Raw genomic sequence first — 20,405 nt, 5'->3', positions numbered from 1 at the left:
TTGCTGCAGCCGTTCAGCGCACAGGGTTAATAGCAATCCTGAATAAAGGATTTAAACAATTATGCTTTTCGGAATTGCCGGAGAAACGCGGATTATTTCTTTTCTCCTGCTGTTGCCTTATTCCTGCGGCATCTGCCTTTCTTTTATACCTTTTGAGGAGCATGATCTATTGTGCATTGTTTATCTCCAGCCGTGGTCACTTCTCTGGAATGCAATTGGCTGGAACTACATCGTGTGGGTCTTGCTCCCTGCTTTTTTTCCCTCTCCCTCTCTCTCTCTAACAGATTCTTTTGAAGCGAGACAAGAGCAGGGGTGGCCGATTTATCGTGCCTCTCTCTCTCTCTCTCTCTCTCTCTCTCTCTCTCTCTCTCTCCTTGCCATGCATTCATCTGAATGAGAATAAGGAGCTATTGTTCTGTTCCGATCTCGGTAGACAGGCTTTAATGCTGTTTTTACCGGCTTGAAAATATATTGTTATTGCTAATGTAGATCGGCGCATCCTTTTATTGGTGTCGCTTTATCTAAGCTTCCTTCAGTTTCTCACGTATGAACTAAAGCAGAGTAAAATATGCTTGATGTGTTTGTGCTTTTGTTTATTTAGTGTTCAATTATTTTATATTTTTATATTATATTTATTATTATTTGAAAATATTACAAAAATAACACAGCATTATGGTGTATGAAGTATTTTTAGATCATCTGTTAATTCCGGATATTAAGTTGTATTTTGAAAATTTTGAAGACTTTTATAGCATGCCATAAATTACAATGCTTTTTTAATAAATGTAAACATATATTTTAGATTTATGTGTTGACTTTCTCAGCCCTGAACACCTGCGCATACTAAGCAGACAAAGCGAACGAACCACTATGATGTATACTTTGGCATCTGTATTAGTTGCAGCTTTACCAGAGCTCCCATAGCTGCCCATTATTTGAATGACTGGTGTAATGAGACGGATCAAACCCGGTGCTGAGCTGACCAGGGAAGCCGTGCATGTCAGCTATTTGGCCAGGGTCCTGGGCCATCATTACACTTTCTTTATGGAGCCATTCAGACTGTACATGAAGCACAATATGTCAGTGGAAATTAAAGTGTCCCAGCACTCTCTCCTCGTTCCTGCTCATTTACCGTGTGCACTGGCCGTTAGCCTTTGCATGCCTGTAATGGGACACTTTCCCATGTCTCACCTCTAGCCAAAAAACTTCAAAGTTATATACTGCTTGGATAAAGTTCGCAAGTGGCTAAAAGTCAAACCAGGATCTTTAAAAAAAAAAAAAACCTTGCAGGATACCTACCAAGGGGGAGACTGGGGCTATTTGTCAAGCTTTTAATTATAGCTCAAAAACCTGATATTATTGCTAAGCATATTTAGCAATATTTTATGAAATGTATTAAAACATCAGATTTATGCTTTAGCTAATTTAAAATCAAGTAAATTGAATAAAGCTAGGACTATATGTAAAAAAAAATATATTGATAAAAATGAAAACATAAGTTTTTTGAAATAAACAGTAACACACACACGCACACGCACACACGTGCATGCAGGTGAGAGAATGACTAACTTAGATAAACTAAAGTATTATGTAAGGATACTGAACTTACCATCAGAACTTTACCAAAATACTTTCAGTAAAGAGTTTTACTTTTATTTTATAAGACATGCTTTTTTGTAAGACATCATTTACTTTTTTGTTTTTAATTGAAGATACTTAAGTGCAATGATTTGGTTAAATTTAAAACAGAACAATTTATGTTTAAAGCTAGTAATAAATTATTCCGAAATGCATAAAAAAGTTTTTTGAAAAATGACAAGGGGAATATAATTTTAGAGAAGAACAAAATTTTAGGAAGGTGAAAACAAGCACAACTTTAAAAAGTTTGTCCATGTCTGTATGTGGTGTGAAATCATGGAACAGTCTAGAACAGATTCTCAAACAATGTCAGGATATTAATCAATTTTAAAAGTTGTATGAATATATATTATTAAAAGAGTATGATAATGAATAGAGGTAATTAAAAATAATAATAAAATGAGAAAGTTATGATGAAATTTTATATAATGGCTGTTTGCAATACTATGTATTTTTTGGGTCTATTTTCTAAAATGTAAATGTACAAATGGAATAAAATATATAATATGTCAAAGATGCCATAAAATATGTCTCATGTCAAGCTCATGTCTCATGTAAAAGGAATAGATAAGTAAATGAAGAAATAAGTTAAAATAATAGACAAATGATGTGTGAAATGGGGTTGGAAAATAAGCTTGTGCTTCATCCCGCTCCATTTCGACCATGTAGAAATGTATTTTTTGTTAGACTTTTTATGTATGATTTTTCTGTTCGAAATAAATAAATCAAAACAAAACAGGGCAGTTACCTAAATGCATATATTAATAATAAAATGTTTAAATCTAAATAAAAAAAGTGTGACAAGCTTTTGTGTTCTGTAATATTGATAATAGTAGAAATCAGCTGAATTGCTTATCCAATTATACTTATCTGTTAGCACACTGGCATCTATTCAGTGCAGTGTTTCAGAATGTACACCACTAATTTGCTGTATCACGCTCTGGACCAAACCCTTTTCTTGTGGAGGTGAGGCAGGCAGTGTGAAGACTTAGCCTGGATTACAGGACTTCAGAGATAGCACTGAATCCAGCCTCCTGTCTGACATGAATTGATCGGATTAGAAAGGGTGGATTCCATCCTTGAGGGGAAACCAAGCACGTTGTATATAATTGACTTTTTTTTCGCCCTCTATGTCTTGTGGGTTGGCAGCGCTAGCAGAAGGGAATACTTTGCTGGGTAAATATCAGAAAGGACTCGGGTTTGACCAGGTTGGTGGAGGCTTATGAAGCCGATCGATATAGCGCTGGTGTTGAGTTGCAGTGGCAGCTCAGGGACGCGGCACAGAGGAAGTGTCTCTGCGCTGTGATTCTCTACCCCCACATCTACTGCAGCCCAAATGAATCTGCCACGGTTCTTGTTTTAGAGGGTTTTGGTTGTTTACCCCCTTTGTGCTCTTTTTTTTTTTTTTATCCACTTCCCCCTCATTATCTGCTCTCTTAAACTTTGCTGTTGGCTCCGACATGGTGGAGTGAACTCATGCTCCAGTTCATCAGAGTGGCATTGATATATTTTCATGTCTTTTTTGGAAAGTCATATAGTGTCAAATGTGGAATCCTTAGTCTTAGCTTTGATCTGGGAACATTCAATGAACTTTGATATTTGTGTGAAAAACAGTGGGTTCAGTGAATGCTAGAAGAGAAAAAAATAAATAAATAAAGCTACAATATTTTTTTTCTTCACACCAATGATGACTCCTAGCAGTTGGAGATCAAATGTTACTTTGCAGTAAATATATATCCTTCAAGGTCATTAAACACTCTGAAAAAAGGATTAAAAAAGTGATTACTTCTACAAAGAAGCTTTTCGAAAGAAAAAAGTATGTAGGTAATATGTATTTAGTTTATAATATACCTTTAAACGTGACGCGGTGGCACAGTGGGTAGTGCTGTCACCACACGACAAGAAGGTTGCTGCTTCAAGCCTCATCTGGGTCAGTTGGCATTTCTGTGTGGAGTTTGCGTGTTCTCCCATGTCCACATGGATTTCCTCCAGGTGCCCTGATTCCCCCCACAGTCCAAAGACATGTGCTATAGGTGAATTGAAAAAGCTAAATTAGCTAGTGAATGTGTATGAATGAGGCTGTACCATATTAGCCTGTTCCTTAACTCTATATGTAAACAATTTTTAATTTTACATTGATTGTGAGGATTTGTGGGTGAGTGCATATGAATAAAATATAAATTACAAGCATAAGTGAATACAAAAGAAGAAAGTTAAAAGCAGAAAGTGTTTTTCTGTGCGAGTCTTGCAGAACTGCAGTACATAAATTCAGTAACTGAAAGTAAAATAACACTGTGTAGTCTTCATTTAATTAATTATTTAATTTAATCTCTGTTAAAGCTACACTGCAAAACTTAACAAGTTAAGGTAACTCGGACCATTTGAGGAAACCGATTGCAACAAACCAATAAAGTTCATAAACTAATCCTAATGAGTACTGTGTACTTAATCCATTCGAGTAAATGAAGCAATTTTAGCACATTAAATTCCAATAAATGAATTAAAATCATACCAATTGAGCACTGTAAAACCCAATAAGTTAAGGCAACTCAAACCGTTTGAGGAAACCGATTGCTACAATCCATTTGAGTTAATAAACTAATCTATATGAGCACTGTGAACTTAAGCAGGTCGCACACCAGAAGCGCCGCTCGGCGCCGCGACACGGCGCGTACATGACAGTTTAAAGTATCACACACCAGACGCGCACATTCAAATGATATTTAACATGAAACTAATCAGATGGCGCTCTGTGGCGCGGCTGAAAAATGAACTGCGTCCTGAGCCGTCGCCGGGCGCCGCCGACAGCTGCCTACTTGCGGCGCCGGTGTGTGTATCCTGATAGAAACCTATGTTTAGAATTCTAAAATACATGGCGCTGCGTGGTGCTGCGCGGCGCGCCGCCGAGCGGCGCTTCTGGTGTGCGACCTGCTTTACTCTATTTAAGTTGAAGTAATAGGGTATTTAATTAATTCATTACCTTCAACACTGAGTTCAAAACTCTTTTCAATTAAGTAGAATTAACTACACTCGTTTCACTTGATAAAGTTGGCTGTTAGGTTTTACAGAGTACAAACTTTGTAATTTTTGCTCATTAACTCTTACACATTCCTAGGCCTTAAAATCGCAAAATTGTCTGTATGTCTGTCTGAGTGTCCTTCCATCCTGTCTATGTCTGTCTGTCTGTCTGTCTATACATTAGTAATGATTCCATTTCATTTCATCTTCAATATTGTGACATTAGACCAGAGTCTCTGTGAAAAATTGCAATTCCTCACATAACCATGTGTTGAAAACTGAGCACCTCTACCGTTTTGGCAAAGAATTAGGTTGAGCTTAATGGATCAATTTTTTGATTATTAAACCCAAGTCTCTGTGCCGAGGCGTAATGCGTTCAGCATTGATCCCACTCCAGGCTTTTATTGCCGTTACTTCAGTGACTCTCACATTTAAAAGATATGTTCACACGAATAAAGATTTTACAAAGTGACACAGGGATAAATAAGATCTCGGAGTGCAAAGATCACATTCTTAAAGGAAGGTACAGACTGGAGAGAAGTCTAAGAACCACTTAGAGGGCCTTGAGGGATGCCACAAGTTTTAAAAGTACAGCATAAAAGTGATTTCTGGAAAATGTAAGCTTAAACAGCCAAATAACTCTGGCCTGTTTTAAATTTAATTTACTTATGTAGCCTGCTAAGTATTATACTCTGTCACCAGTAAAATATGAGCCTTTGATTCCGATATTATTTCTGATTGGTAGTATGAATTTGTCCAGCATGTTTCTAGATTCATGGTCAGTCAGGATATTGGAACTATTCTAAATTTGAGCAGCTCTTCTGGCTCTTCTTAACAGTTGAATTTGATTTAGAGGACACGTCCTGACATGTTCAAAGGGCCGAAAGCATATGGAGTCTTTATTGACCATATGAGCTGAAATGAACCCAAAAGCTTGGCGCATAATGATTGTTGCACACTGGGGCCACGAGCTGTGCCGTGAGCTAACCAATCAATATCCCATCAATAGCTTTTTATTAAAATTGTTCGCAAGCAAATCAAAATCTATATTGTTTTCACTGACGAAAAGAGTGTGAAATATTCCATTTATGCGTTAGTCAGATGAACGGAGTGAAGTATTGGTTTCTGTGCATGATGAAATTAGCACTCATTGCCTGTATGTATTGCTATTAGAATATCTCGCCAGAATTGATTTTCATAAGCAATGCATTTGTGATTAACTTATTTTCGTTCATTTCAGCTGAGCTGAATTAACTATCATATTACCCCAGTATAAAGATGAGATTAATAACACAAGTATTCATTATACTTATGAGATGAATGATTTGCTGCGCAGGCTGTATTGATTCCGCTGCAAGGAGAGAGTGTGGGGCTGCTTGCTTATCGCCAACCTCTTATCGTTTATTTACTGCTATATATTGGGCAGTACAGGCCGTTTAAATGACTCTATTTCACCAGCTTGAAATATGAGCCACCGAAATTCTCGATAGTGCATCTGTCACCACAAAAGTCCTTTTTTATTCTGCTCCTCCTTTCCACTCAGCATTGTTTAAATCACATCAGTAATCCTCCCTCTGTGATAGACCATTAGACATACAATGGAATTTGAAGAGCATCTTTATTTAGATCAACCGTTTAGAATATTACTGAATCAACTACCCACCTCGTCGCTTTCCCCGAGCTCGGAGATGAACGAGGGAGGCAAAAAAAGAGAAAGCAAAACAGATAGTAGGTGTGGAGGCTGAAAAGGATATTCACTGAAAGTTCCCATTGCTGGGGTTTGTTTCTTATCTTTGCAGACGAGTGGGAAATCAAAGACTGGATGAACGCTGGGGAAACTGACGGAGAGGTGAGCTCTGGAAAGGAGGAAGGATACTTCCTGTTCCTACTGGAGTGACCCGCAGGTCTGAGGAGGAGTGAGGGAGAGAGAGAGAAGGCGGAGGAAGCGAGTGAGTATGAAATGAGGCTGTTGCAAACAAAAGCACAGGAGAAAATGCGCTGGAAATGTGTAGATGTTAACAGAACGTAACGGGGTACTTTGGCCTAGTGTGGCGAGGACAGGTTTTATCGCTGACTTTGTTTTACAGGCTATGAACAATTGCATTTTTTCATCTTTTGTATTTCTGTACCATATTGGGTAGAGAAACTGCAAGGTTATACCCTTTAATATTTGTAACGTTGTCATATAGGAGTCAAAAATTTCACATTCATATTCGACATTTTTCATCATCATATTACACCACTATGCTTCTTTAATATCTTTCCATTCTCAAGCAGTCATAATTGTCAGGAAAGAATCTGCAGTCGCACATGCCAGCCAAAAGAGGGCAACATGATTTCAAAATTCCTCCACATGCTAGAACTGTGCAGTGGCTAGAGGGTTAAACGTGTAACTAACAATAATTTACATTTGCGTTTGGAATGGTTTCCCTATTCTGTCAGTCTTCAGTTCAAAGCAGTTCAACACTCTTGGCAACAAAGGAAGGTGTTGTCACATGCGTGAGATATTCTGGGGCTGAAATGAAGTTGCTCACCATCGGTGTGTCATCGTGGAAGGACATCTCCTTCGTGATGACTGAATGAAAACAAAAGAGAAATTGCATTAACCTATCATTGCTGAAACAACCTGCTGTCAAATGATACCCTAGCCTGAGATCATGAAGTTCATTATATATTAGGCTGTTACTGTGTTTAAGGGTGATGTGATTTAATGAGATTTTTTTTCTGTTATTGTTTAGTCAGTGTTACGTGAATGCAGACGTTCTTGGAAATGCTGGTGATATCACATTGCAGATTCGTCGTTATCAATCATGAGCTTTTCAATATAACTGTGTGTGTGCTTTGCATCAATCAAACGAAAGCTAATATTCGCAGTTATTATAAGATCGCTGCTTTCAACTTAAAAATTCACTTTGAAAGAATAAAGGACATCATTTTTGTATTATAACCTTATAAATGCATACATTTATGTTGCTGGTTACTTTTTGGTTGTGTACAGTTCACAGAAATTGTTGGATGGCTGCAATACACTCAGATTTTCTTTAGATGTGTTATATGACATACGGATATGCGTTTCTATGAATTTGACTGGTTCAATGCTTTGTGTATTGGTTCAAAACAAGCTGCTTCTTTTGTTAGATGACAGGCCTCTGCATTGAAGTGGATAAGGGTCAACTGCACTTTATTCTCTGACCAGCAGAGGGTGGTCTTTCCAGTCCGGTCACGCAAAAGGGCTTTTTTTTTTTGTGGGTGCATGAAGCTGTTACATGGTTTTAGACAATTGAGCATGCTATTTAGGGCTTTATTTACATTACAAACATAGCATTTGTTTTAAATGTAAAGTTGATCCATTTTGTGGTAAAAATAAAGAGGTTGTGTTTTGTATTGTAACACATAATTGCGTCTAATTAAGATCTTAGTTTATATAGTCTTATTTAGTTAAATTATTGATTTTTTTTTATTGTAGTTTAGTTGTAATCATTATTAAAATTATTACTACTATTAGTATTATAATTTCAAACATTTTATTTATTTTAGTTTTTCTTCTTGTTTTACACGTTTCACCAAATGACTTTCTGTGTGGGATTACATTTTTTTTCTCTCTTTCCTATTTTAGCCTAATAGCTTTATTCCCCATTCGGTGTCTCGCGTTCAATCTCTTATCACTCCTGTCAGTATTATTTCCATAACAGTAATGCACTTGTCGAACAATTCAATTAGGCTGGACATGCTGTACAATTAGGTTTTCCTGTTATGGAATTTAACGGTAAATTACTTGCATATTTCCCAGTCATTTGCAAGTATGCAGGACCCATTTCATCTGCCTCCAAATAGAACTAGAGAGAAATCATAGAGCTATCGTTCTTCCTTTGTGTTTTTTTTTTCATTTCTTTTCTTGACTTTTCTTTTCTTAGTTTTTTTTTTAAACATTATAGAACTAAAGGTCAGACAAAACTCTTAAAGTTGAAGGTGACTTATCTGAGCCTCATTTAAACTTCCCATGGCGGCACAGTTCTTCAGATCATTGGTGATTATGAAATAACTGTTTTATCAACATCATCGCTGCCCTTTGTAGATGCAGCCGTGCTTGTGAGATGCAGATCTCTCGCAGAATGTCACGTTAAACAGGTGTACAAACACTCCGTCTGTTTATAAATGAAGTAAACACGCATTCTCGTGCGCATCCCTCTGATAGCTAATTATAAAAACTTCAGTTTCTCCTTCAGCTTTTTCTTGGAACTGGGTTAAAGTGTGAATGTGCGATTTGCTGATGTCTGCATTTTGTATTTTTAAGCAACAACAAAGAAGCGCTTGTTTGTTTCTTTGCATTAGGCTAATTGATCACTGCATGCTTCTGACTGATATGCAAACCGTTGTTTTGTAGTCAATGAATTCAAGCTACTAGAATATTCATACAGCTGTAAACGCATGTACATTTTTTCTCATTGCAGGATAACTTTAATTAAGCTCACTTGAAAGTATATTATTTTTCTTGATTTCGAGTTGTTTAACACTCAAACTGTGCTGAAGTCTATTAGCACGTTCGCACAAAACGTTCCACGGCTTTTGTACGACATTGCTTTTCTTACAAAACGTTCCACGGCTTTTGTACGACATTGCTTTTCTTTTCTAATTGCCGACTGATATTTTAGCCCCTGAACCGAATCGTAACTACTATTCTCACCACAAGCCTTTCGCTGGGTGGCACAGTCGCTTTCTCAGTCTGTAGACGATCGCAGGGAAGCACATTTCTTCTCAGAGCTGTAACTGACATGACACCTTCTCCTCAGCGTGGATCCAGGGATGTGTCTAATCGGTGCTGGCAGAACACTCTCTGCTTAATTTTAGCCATAATGGCTGTGAGGGGTGAAATGATACTTTAAAGAGGATAGAAAGGGAGTGAGAAGGAGAGCGAGAGACAGTGAAGAGGAGAAAAAAAAAACGCGAGAACTTGAAGGTGATTAGTTGTTCTGGAGAATCTTGGCTGTGGAGGCAGGAACACTAATCCTTGCTTTGGTTGGAGCCATTTTGCGCAATAGGTCCCTGATTCCGCCCCCTCTCAATTTTAAGACCCGTGTCAAGCTCAAGCTCCTCTCCTGCGCCTCGCTGCTCTCATTTCCTATGCCTTCTGGCGAAGCCTGCTATTTATAAGAAATCATTTTTCTTCTTGCTTTTATTTAATTCTTTCCTACTTGTTTGATTTTCTGCCCTGCTTAGGAAGGTGGCCAGATGAGTGGCAGGGATCCAGAGGGTTCCACCGCTCGCATTCTCACACCCAGAATCCTCTCTGGCTACCTGAGCCACAGCAACATAACGTCACGCATGCGCCTGCATTGGCTTGCAATGGTATGGTGATCTATATAGCTCAGGGCCTATTCAGATGCCTTTGTTAACAGCGCTTTCTTTGTATTTGTTAGTGCTATAGGCTTTTAGTCTGGTTGTGAAGCTCTCTGATGTAGATCATATTATGTTCTTATTGATAGGTGTATCCTCATCAAAGCAGTGCTTTAGGCTGCTGTTTGCTTTGAATCTGCGCATGTTTTATGTGTAAAGACTCTTTTGGTTTAGAACTGCTGTATTGCCCATCTTGAAGCTGATTTTAATTGCCACTCGAGTGGACTTTTTGCTGTGATTTCTATTGGATTATTTATTATCTGAAGCATGTCTACAAATTGGCATTTTGAAATGCATGGAAAAAGAGATTTGTTTAAAGGAGCTTGTCACATTTGGAAGTTGGTGAAAAAAGCTTGAGGTTAAGGTTTGCGAGAAGGTGAAGTTTCAGGTCTCAGTCTTCAAATCCTCTTGCATCAAATAGATATTAACATGTATGGAGCAGCAAATGCTGAATTACCTGCTGTTGAAATATTTTGTATAGCCAGAGTTTTTATTGTGGTTTCACCTTTTTTTCCCTTTGCTCACCTCCACAGTCAGTAAAATTAATTTCCCTGACCTTTGAGTTTTCAGAGCAGCAAGGCTCAAATTCCTCATATTACTATTGTGGCTTTTTTATTTTACTATGAAATACTGGAAACGGGATAATGAGGGTTCAGGGAATCTACTTATTGATTTTTATTTCAAGGCTAGAAATGATAATTAAAACAACAAACCAGCACCTGGTCCTTGGGTGAGTGGTTTTAAAATAAATGTGTGTTTAAAGTGCTGCTTTGGTTTAAAGAATATGTTACTTACATGAAAGCCAGTGTTAAGGTTTGTTAAGGTGGTGAAGTTGATGTGTTAAATAGCTGTTTCTTGAAAATGGCAAACTTTTACCATCTGAGCAATTGTGTGTGTGTGGACTTTTCTTTAGAGGAAGAGAAGAGAAAATGCAAAGGATAACCCCCCACGAAACCTATTTTAGAATTTTTAAATATTAGTTAAATATAATAAATAAAGTGTTAAGATTATTATTTTTCATTTAATAAAATGGTACAATTAATGTTTAAATATAATGTTTTTCAGCAAATTTTATCATAAAGTATTTCAAGTACCAAGTTCCACTATTAATTACTGGCTTATAACCAGCTTATTACTAAGATATTGACTATTTATTAGTACTTAAGTATGATATTTTTTTTGCATTCCATATACCTAAACACAACTACTACCTAACCAACTACTACCAGGCAGCAAATTGGTAGTTTGAGCTACAAGATTTAGTTAATGATTTATTAATAGCAAATTTTACCTTAAAATAAAGTGACCATAATAATAATAATAATAATACGAAGAAATATTTAATAAAATAATAGTAATAATAATAATAATAATAATAATAATTATTATTATTGATATAATAACAATAATAATAATAATAAACATCATCATCATGAAAATGTTGTAGGGCTTGCTTTTTTAAACGACTAGGGGGAAAATAACCTGATTTATTTTACATGGAATAAGTTAAAGCAAACAAAAAACCAACAAACAAATAAATAAATAGGTAACACGGTGACTCAGTGGTTAGCACTGAGCTTTACAGCAAGAAGGTCGCTCGGTCAGTTGGCGTTTCTGTGTGGAGTTCTTGTTCGTGTTCCTCCGGTGCCCACAGTTCAAGGACATGTGTCAGGCATTTAAGGTCAATTGAATAAACGAAATTGGCCGTAGTGTATATGTGTGAATAAGTGTGTTTGGATATTTCCCAATACTGGGTTGCAGCTGGAAGGGCATCCGCTGTGTAAAACCCCTGATGAATAAAGGGACTAAGCTGAAAGAAAATGAATGAATGAATGAATGAATGAATAAAAGTCAGTCAATCAATTAATCAAAATTCCTTTATTAAGGTTTAAAACGACAGAAAAAATAAAACAGGTATACAGCACGTCACCAATTATCATGTTTAAAACATTAACCATACCATTGTAAGAAAAAAAAAAGAAACACTTGTCTCTATCGGACCATTAATAATATAATGAATTGAGTAATGTTTTTGACACCTCTGTGGAGGCAGGGCATGAAGTCTCTATTTCAGAGTGTTGTCTTGAAGCGCTGCTCTGCTGTCCTTGCCAGCCACGTCCAATCAATCGTCAAACGACGGGCAGGAGTGGCAGGTAAGAATTAATGAAGGAAAAGTTTCTCAGACCCGATGTCACTTCATGCCAGGAAACTTTGTCTGAAACCCTAATGTGCACAGGAGACGGCCGGGGAGGAGGGATTGGGAGAGCAGTGTCCGCTGAAAGATATTGATATAGATTTTAATAAATGTACAGGCGATGACACCTAAAATGCCACTTCCACAATGCAGTTTGACAGTGTATTTGTACTAATAACCCCTAAGAGTGGAGATGAAATAGTGGCTGCTCCACTGTAGCCATGATTAATGTGGCTGAAGTAATTAAATTCCATTAGGCCCCGGGATCACCTGCCAGTGGAAGCGGGTGGCGGGCAACGGTGAGACAGCCATCCTGGACCTGGAGACTAATGCTTTTTAAAGCAGAGCTCCCAATCCCGGCCCAGGATACGGTAACGGAGGACATCTGCTCCCCGTTGATGGCTGAAGGTATTGATGCATTGGATCATTAAGGGGGAGGAGGGGGGCGCTTAACGCATGGTGCCAGCGCAAAGCTGTGTTTTCGCTGTTGACAGGAGAGATGCGCCAGAAGAAATGTGTCCGCTGTGTGCGCGCGCTGGCAGTGCGCTGTAATCTCTGGGCGTAGAAGGCAGCAGAAGCCTTGCTGCGGGCTGTAGCGTTGCAGGGCTCAGTGGGAGTAGCTTTGCTCTGGGTGCATCGTCAGGCTGTTGTTGTTGCTTTTTTTTTTCTCCTCTGCAGCGGTTCTCTGTCCTCCCGGTAGATGGGTACGGCACCGCCCCCACGTCCCCTGCTGTTTTGCAGCAGATTCCTGAAGACTGGCATCATCGCTGGCGGAGAGAGGCCCGTGCCCTTTGCAAATGGCTACAGTAATGACCCACTTGGGATCCAGCGGGTCGCTGTGGATACGGATGTGTCCAGGTGCCACAACATAAGCATTTCATTAAATATTGAAGCGACTGCTTTCGGTTATTGAGGCGGCGAGAAGAAGAAAAAAAATTCTGGCCACATTCCAAAAGTGACTAAACGTGAACATCTCTCGCTCGCTCTCTCTTCTCTCTTTTTCTGTCTCCTCTCTCTAATCACTTTCTGGTTTTACTTGACCTTTCTTCTGCTAATTAGTTGCCTTCTTGAAATGCATTATGGGTAATCTATCTTGGGCGATCCAGCTTCCCCCCTCTTCTCGCTCCGGTAATCACTCTAAACGTATGAATGATTTATTCAGCCAAGCTATTTCTCACAATCTTAAAATACACAAACCATAAAATACAACCCAATTATTACCTCACGGATGCAAAAAAGCGGTCCCGGGCCCCAGCCTGTGTTTGTGACATTGAAGGAGAGAGAGTGTTTGTGGGATGTGGGCAGGAACTTGCAGCTGTCTCAGGAATGCAATTGCACAGATGAGCACGGTAATGTAAGGTGTTGAGATGTGCAAACGCATGCCCATGCTGTGTTAAATGCTATGTGTGAGGCGGTCTGAATGCGAGTAGTTCTACACGGCTGAGGAAAGAGCTGCAGCCCACCACGTCCTTGTTACACACGCTAGGAGGAAAAACAAAAACAAAAAAATCGGATGAGATGCAAATGGTTATTCAGCAGCCCTGCTGCTTTGTGGATAAAATGATGTTTGTAATTTACTAGAGGCTCTAAAAAAGATTTATTGCTGCCAAATGTGTTTGAACAACTCTCCTATGAAGACTTTACTTGCTTCATTACTGGATGAATCAGCATTTTTCAAGGAATCTCTTGAAACAAGATTCAGTGACAGATACATTTATTCATTCATTCATTTTCTTTTTGGCTTAGTCCCTTTGTTAATCTGGGGTCGCTACAGCAGAATGAAACGCCAAGTTATCCAGCACATGTTTTACGCAGCAGATGACCTTCTAGCTGCAACCTATCACTGGGAAACCTCCATACACACTCTTACACACATACATTAAGGATATTTTAGCTTACCCAGTTCACCTATAGCGCATGTCTTTGGACTGTGGGGGAAACCGTAGCACCCGTATGATAACCCATGTGAACATGAATGACTCAGCTGAGGCTCGAACCAGTGACCTTCTTGCTGTGAGGCAGTTGTGCTACCCATTACACCACCATGACGCTCTAAATACATTTCTAACAATCACATATTTTCACCTGGTGAAACAGTATTACAGTATTTATTTGTAGAGTCAACTGTAACTGTCAGCAGTTATATTCAAAATAGACATTTTTATTCAAGTACTTTTAATAATTTGAGTCTTTGCAAAAGAAAGAGCGATACTCTGTGGTCAAAGTGCAAACAATTGTCAAATGGTATAACAGATTTCAAGTTCAATCCCATCTAATAACATTTTAAAGGGAACTTTAAATAGATAGAAAGCAAATAAAGACTTGAAGTGGAAGTAAAAGCAAATCATCTGCTTCCATGTGTCAACATTTGTTTAAAAAGATGGCAATGTTCTTTTGTCAATGAGAATAAAAATATATATTTATATAAAAGTGAAACAACATGCAACCTCTAATTATTAAAATATAATGTAATAAAATTGATCATTTTCATGTTTTAAACTATTGAAAGCTCTAGCTAAGATAAATTAGTTACACTAATGTTTCAAGAAAAGTTTTAAAGTATAAAATTAAAAAGTGACAATAATTAGTATTTGTAATTTGTGCCTTTAAATTGCTATTTTACTTAACATTACGTAAACTACTGTTATACTGAATATACACTCAATTTTAATGGATGACAATTTTAATTGTCGTTTATTTTTTTATGGTCAACAATAAAAACAAAAACGAAAAAACAGCACATTCTAATTGGTAAAAATAAAGGCGCATATAACATACATTGTTTTGATCCCTGAATGTTTTGTTTTTGATGGCTTTCATGTAAAACAAGAGGGTTTTTTCACAGTTGTTGTTCGTCTGAACGGATTGTGTGTTTGATATGTGCGCCCACTGGAAGTGGGTACAGCAGATGTGTGGCGCTGGGGCCCCCGGCTGCTGCCAGCTCCTGGGATCCTGTGTTGACAAGTGCCTTCAGGTGCACAACACTCCCCATTACACACATAACAGAGTTAGTTCCTTACACAACTAGCCAGAACCAAACACTGTAGAGCCCTGTGCGCGTGCATGTGTGTGAGTGTGTGCGTGCGTGCGAGTGTGTGTGTGCTAGAGTCATAAATCGGGAATACTTTTGAGATGTATGTTGTTTTATAGTGTTAACAGCAAATCAGTCATTTTCTTTATTTATTAGTCACATTAAACAGCACTGTTGTGTATTCATTAGTTATTTTAATTGTTTTAATTTTGAAAAGATTTTTTAAAATATTAAATAGTAGTTTTATATTTTAAAACGCAAAGAAAACTCCCAGGACAGGGTTAAGTAACAACACAGACACAAACAGAAAAAAAAAATACCAACAAAATAAATACATTTTATTTAAATATAGAAAATGTATAAAAGTAAAATAAAAATAAAAATGATGATAATGATAGTAATAATAATAGATAAAATAAAGTGATATTATAAATGAACTCTTTCAATTAAACAAGTACAAACAAAGGGAGTTTATGTTTTGTTATTTGCAGGCATTTCATGAGCGGTCAATTTATTTATTTATTTATTTTTGTTGTTTATTTATTTTTATGCCCTTTTCTACGCAGGTTTATACTTTTAGTTCAAAGTATTTTATTGGGCTTTTACCCTTTTGCATTATATGCCTGTATTTTAAAACAAGTGCTGTGTATTTATTTTTTTACTTCTTTATCTTTTTGGTGATTACCAGTTAGTAATTCCAGATATTGAAAGTGATACTGAAAAGACAGCATTGTTTCCCTGGAAATGATATGCGTGGGTCTCCATATGAATATGCATCAATTAAATCTGAAGTAAAGAGAAAGGACAATTTATTGCTCTGAGGATTTATTCAATTTAACTCTGTAATTGCTTGCAATTCACTTGCTCATTATAGTACAATTTAATGCATTTAACAGCAGCTGTTATAGAGTTAATGACAAGAGCTATAGGGAGGATCTACATTATCCCAAATGACTCTGTGCAAGGTGTAATTCCGTTAAGCATACAGGAACTACAGGAAGAACGTTTAAAGTGAGTGTTGTTTTTAAAGGAGAGAGTAGGAGAGAAAGCATGGGTTTCTTTACTTAAATAACAATTAACTCTTGTAAACTGACCCAATAATAGATCTTTGATACTGATCTGACGGCGATTTAAAAGACATAACAATAAACAAGGTATGTGGTTAAATCTCACATAAACCCAAGTCACATTTTAACTGTCAGCCACAATAAACAAACAAAAATGACAACAAAATAATTAATTTTTAAAATAATTAATACAGAAAATAAATAATTTTCTGTATATCTGTGTATTTCTGTATTACTGTTTAATATATTTTTTGGACAAATATTTTCCAAAAAATAAATGCTTCTAATTTTTAATACTCTAGAATCAAATTACTTACAATTAAGCTTACCCAATTCACCTTTACCACATGTTTTTGGGAAAACCGGAGCACCCGCAGGAAACCCACACATACATTGGGAGAACATGCAAACTCCACACACAAATGCCAACTGACCCAGCCAGGGCTTAACCCAGCGACCTTCTTGCTGTGAGGCATTATTTATTTATTTTTTTATTAAATAGATACCTAATAGGATACTTAATACACAAAATAAAAGTACATTGCTCATAATTTGATTCTCTCTAGTTTTTTATTTGATTAAAAAAAAAAAACAGCTAAATATTTAATAAATATTTAAATTGTATATATTTTTTTTAATTTAACAAAGTTAGGAGGCCACATAGCATTAAAATTAATAATAAAAAAGAAAACATACATGTATGTATGTATGTATGTATGTATATATATATACAACGATTTAAATTTATTGTAAACGATTTAAATTTATTGTAAACATAACATTTTACAAATTTAGTTGTGTTTGTATTTATGCATGCATGTATTTACTGTATTTGTTTATTCATTTATTTAATTAAACTTAATTTTATAGACTGGTATAATGTAATTTTTAAATGCTCATTTCTGACGAATAATTGAATATTACTGTATATCAATATACAATATAAATAATAGTACTAAATTTTCCTATTAAAATCAATGCGATTTGAACAACTTTAGTAAAAAATAATCAGAAATTAGTCAACTATATATCAGTGTGTGGCCTAAAATGTACAATAGGCTGCAAATTGCAATTAATTTACTCAACATTTCTTTTCATAAATACTGTAATCCTTATTTTATTATTTATTTATTTCAGCATAACTGAAAGGCAGCACAATAGTGTCTTGTACAATAAATAGTGCTGACACAAAATAATTTACAATTTAGTTAGATTATTATGCTTGTTCGTGTGTGTGTGTGTGTGTGTGTGTGTGTGTGTGTGTGAGTGTGAGTGTGTGTGTGTGTGTGTGTGTGTGTGTGTGTGTGTGATGGTGTCAGTCACTATTCTAAAGGTGTTCAGAGTGTGTGAACTGACTGTGAAGATGCCTTTGAGCAGTGGCTGTGTTTTCTGTTTGATTGTTTACCACTTTTCTGTCTCTCTCTCTCTCTCTCTCTCTCTCTCTCTCTCTCTCTCTCTCTCTCTCGGCTGTAAGTCTAAAATTTTAATTATGCTGCCTGACAGGCTCGGTGCGTGATGCACGGCCCTGCATCCATCACGGCGCGAGGGCCAGTGGCGGCCCATGCCTTGCCTGGTTCCTGAACGTCGGAGCAGGGGCTGAGCAGCAGGTGCCATATTACTGTGTACAGAAAAGCAATTAGGAAGCATATTGGATGAATGAGGAGTGCATTAATATTAGCGAGTACATTTGTCAGTGGGCTTGATGCGAGTCTTTTTCTTTTCTTTATGCAACATTAAGATTGTGGCGCTCATAAATTCTCTGCTTAAATTGCCATCTGTTTCCCTGTCAGGGCACTGAGACTCTGAAAGCAGAGGAGGGGGATAAGAAAGTTTTCTCCTTTTTTCTCTCTCTTCTTCTCTCTCACTCACTTTTTCTCTTATCTGATCTTTCAGTTCTTTCTCTTGTTTTGTTATTTATCAAATGGTTTGTGTTAAATGGTTAGTCTACCTAAATGTGAATTTTTTTATGATTGTTTACTCATTCTTGTGTTAAAAGGAATTATTTAGCTGCGTGTTTATGATGCTCTTCAATGCATTGGGAGAACATTGTGACCAAAGGTATCTTAAAAGCAATGCATATGATGCCTGCACTAAAATACTTCTAAGACACAACTCTGTTTAAAAAAAAAAAATACATTGAAATTGTTCCCCTTTAGCAAAAGTTCTCAAACTGCATTCAAATATAGCCATTTCAAATTGGGATGAGATGTCATGAAGATGCCAGTGATGCCAAATGTCATTGCTGCTGACAGTGATGTTCTAAATTTTAAAATACGCATATTTAAATTGCACTAAATGAGATTTGAGAGCTGATGCAAACTGTGAAAAAAGTATAAACAATATTACTCTGAAATAACTCTGAAATTGCTATTACATTTCACAAACAATTACAAATAAATGGCAACTGATACATATAATTAAATAGCCTGAAGTAGTATTTTCTTGTAAAGCATATTCCAATAATCTTTGCCTTATTAGATGACATTTGCTTTGTTTAGAAATGACTTCTCACATATGCAAAATTACACAAATATAACCAAATCTTTATAATTTAAAAATATGAATTATACAGTCTCTTTTTTTTTTATTAGTTTCATAAAATGAAGATTATTCAGTTAATGACACCTTGAGTTTAATAACAATCTCCAACTGGTCTGATTTTCTAAGCCCTCATAAAAAAATAAAATAAAATAAAACAAACAATATAAATATCTCCATATAAGCACTTTTTTATTTAAGTGATATTACATTTAATAATTTATAGATTATATTTAATTATTACACTAAAAATTTACAACCAGTTTAATGAAAGTTTTTTTTTTTTTTTTTAGCTTGTGTATTCTTTGCATTTACAGTTCATTGCATTTGCAAACACATGTTGATGTTGACACTCTTGAATGCTTGGTTATGATGTTGTTTTCATTGAATGTGTCTCATTAATGGTAGTGCCATTCCATCCATTTCGAGAGGGGTCTGATTGCAGACTTGGTGCAGTGCAATCTGAGCTGCATGCAATGCTTTTTAAAGGGCTTATCTAACCCCACTTCTAATTCTACCCCTTACAGTAACATCACTGAGCTCCAATCTCAGCTTGCATCATAAAGGCAGCATCCAGATACTATTGTTCGTTTCCAGCACTGGTTGGTCAGTTGATTTGATAATGTCCCTCACCATTCTCCACTGTGATTGGATGGCTACAAAGAGAGAGTTATAAGCTTTGTGATGAGCTCAACCTGGACCCATTGGTTCCCTTTTGATTTTATGATTTTTCTACCGTTGTTTTCATTCATTCGTTCAATTTCCTTTGGGTTAGTCCCTTGTTTATCAGGGGCCACCTCATCAGATTAAACCACCAGTTATACCAGCATATGTTTATGCAGCGGATGCCCTTCCAGTACTGGGAAACACACACTCTCACATTCACACGCACTCATACACTCATAATAATTCACTTATAGCACATGTCTTTGGACTGTGGGGGAAACCAGAGCACCTGGAAGAAACCCATGCGAACACGGGGAGAACATGCAAACTCCACAGAGATAGGCCAACTGACCCAGCCGGGACTCAAACCAGTGTTCTTCTTGCTATAAGGTGACAGTGCTAACCACTGAGCCTCTCAGTCTGTGTTAAACTCCAGCAGGCACTGGACATCACTCAGACATAAAACTGAAGTTGGGCTCCATTGTCGGCCTAACTTTGAATTTTGGTTCTATGTGTAAATCGGGTTGACGACAGAATTCAACGTCAGTTTGAGGTCAGACTTTAACGTGTAATATTCAAGATAAATTTTAGTTAGTTCACAACAAATAAAATCAACCACAGATGAACGTCTACTAATGTTAGACTTTAATATCCAGCTGCAGGCCCGCAAGTTAATGATTATGTAATTATCATTTGACTCCCCAACAGCGGCACCTTGCTCTTCTGCAAAATTATTTGTTAAGAGATATGCGAGAGGTGAAAAACCGCGCAAAGGTGGCGTTGAAAAGTCCAGAATAAAAAAAAAAAAATTGTATATTTTTTGTTAAAACCAGTGGCAGCCAGAGTACAACAGGATGAT

The 20,405-nt window shown here is 36.8% G+C and overlaps 3 long non-coding RNA genes across 3 annotated transcripts in view; 1 reads left to right on the top strand and 2 right to left on the bottom strand.

Annotated features, from left to right (window-relative positions):
- si:rp71-1h3.1 overlaps window positions 1-20,405 on the top strand; it is a 142,777-nt gene that overhangs the window by 4,069 nt on the left and 118,303 nt on the right. Inside the window, 1 exon segment of the long non-coding RNA NR_145709.1 lies at window positions 6,456-6,605. This is a non-coding gene — a long non-coding RNA (si:rp71-1h3.1).
- Window positions 1,323-6,564, bottom strand: LOC141377188 (uncharacterized). The gene is made up of 3 exons (XR_015506059.1): window positions 6,320-6,564; window positions 3,490-3,665; window positions 1,323-3,396 (listed from the first exon to the last, which is right to left on the bottom strand). It is a non-coding gene; the product is annotated as an uncharacterized LOC141377188 (long non-coding RNA).
- On the bottom strand, window positions 8,557-11,007 carry LOC147841088 (uncharacterized). Its single transcript, XR_015506065.1, has 2 exons — window positions 9,258-11,007; window positions 8,557-9,219 (listed from the first exon to the last, which is right to left on the bottom strand). It is a non-coding gene; the product is annotated as an uncharacterized LOC147841088 (long non-coding RNA).

Source organism: Danio rerio, chromosome 13 (assembly GCF_052040795.2).
Source record: "Danio rerio strain M-AB ecotype USA chromosome 13, GRCz13ab, whole genome shotgun sequence".
NCBI classification, from domain to species: domain Eukaryota; kingdom Metazoa; phylum Chordata; class Actinopteri; order Cypriniformes; family Danionidae; genus Danio; species Danio rerio.
This window is presented reverse-complemented; position numbering and strand designations above follow the sequence as displayed.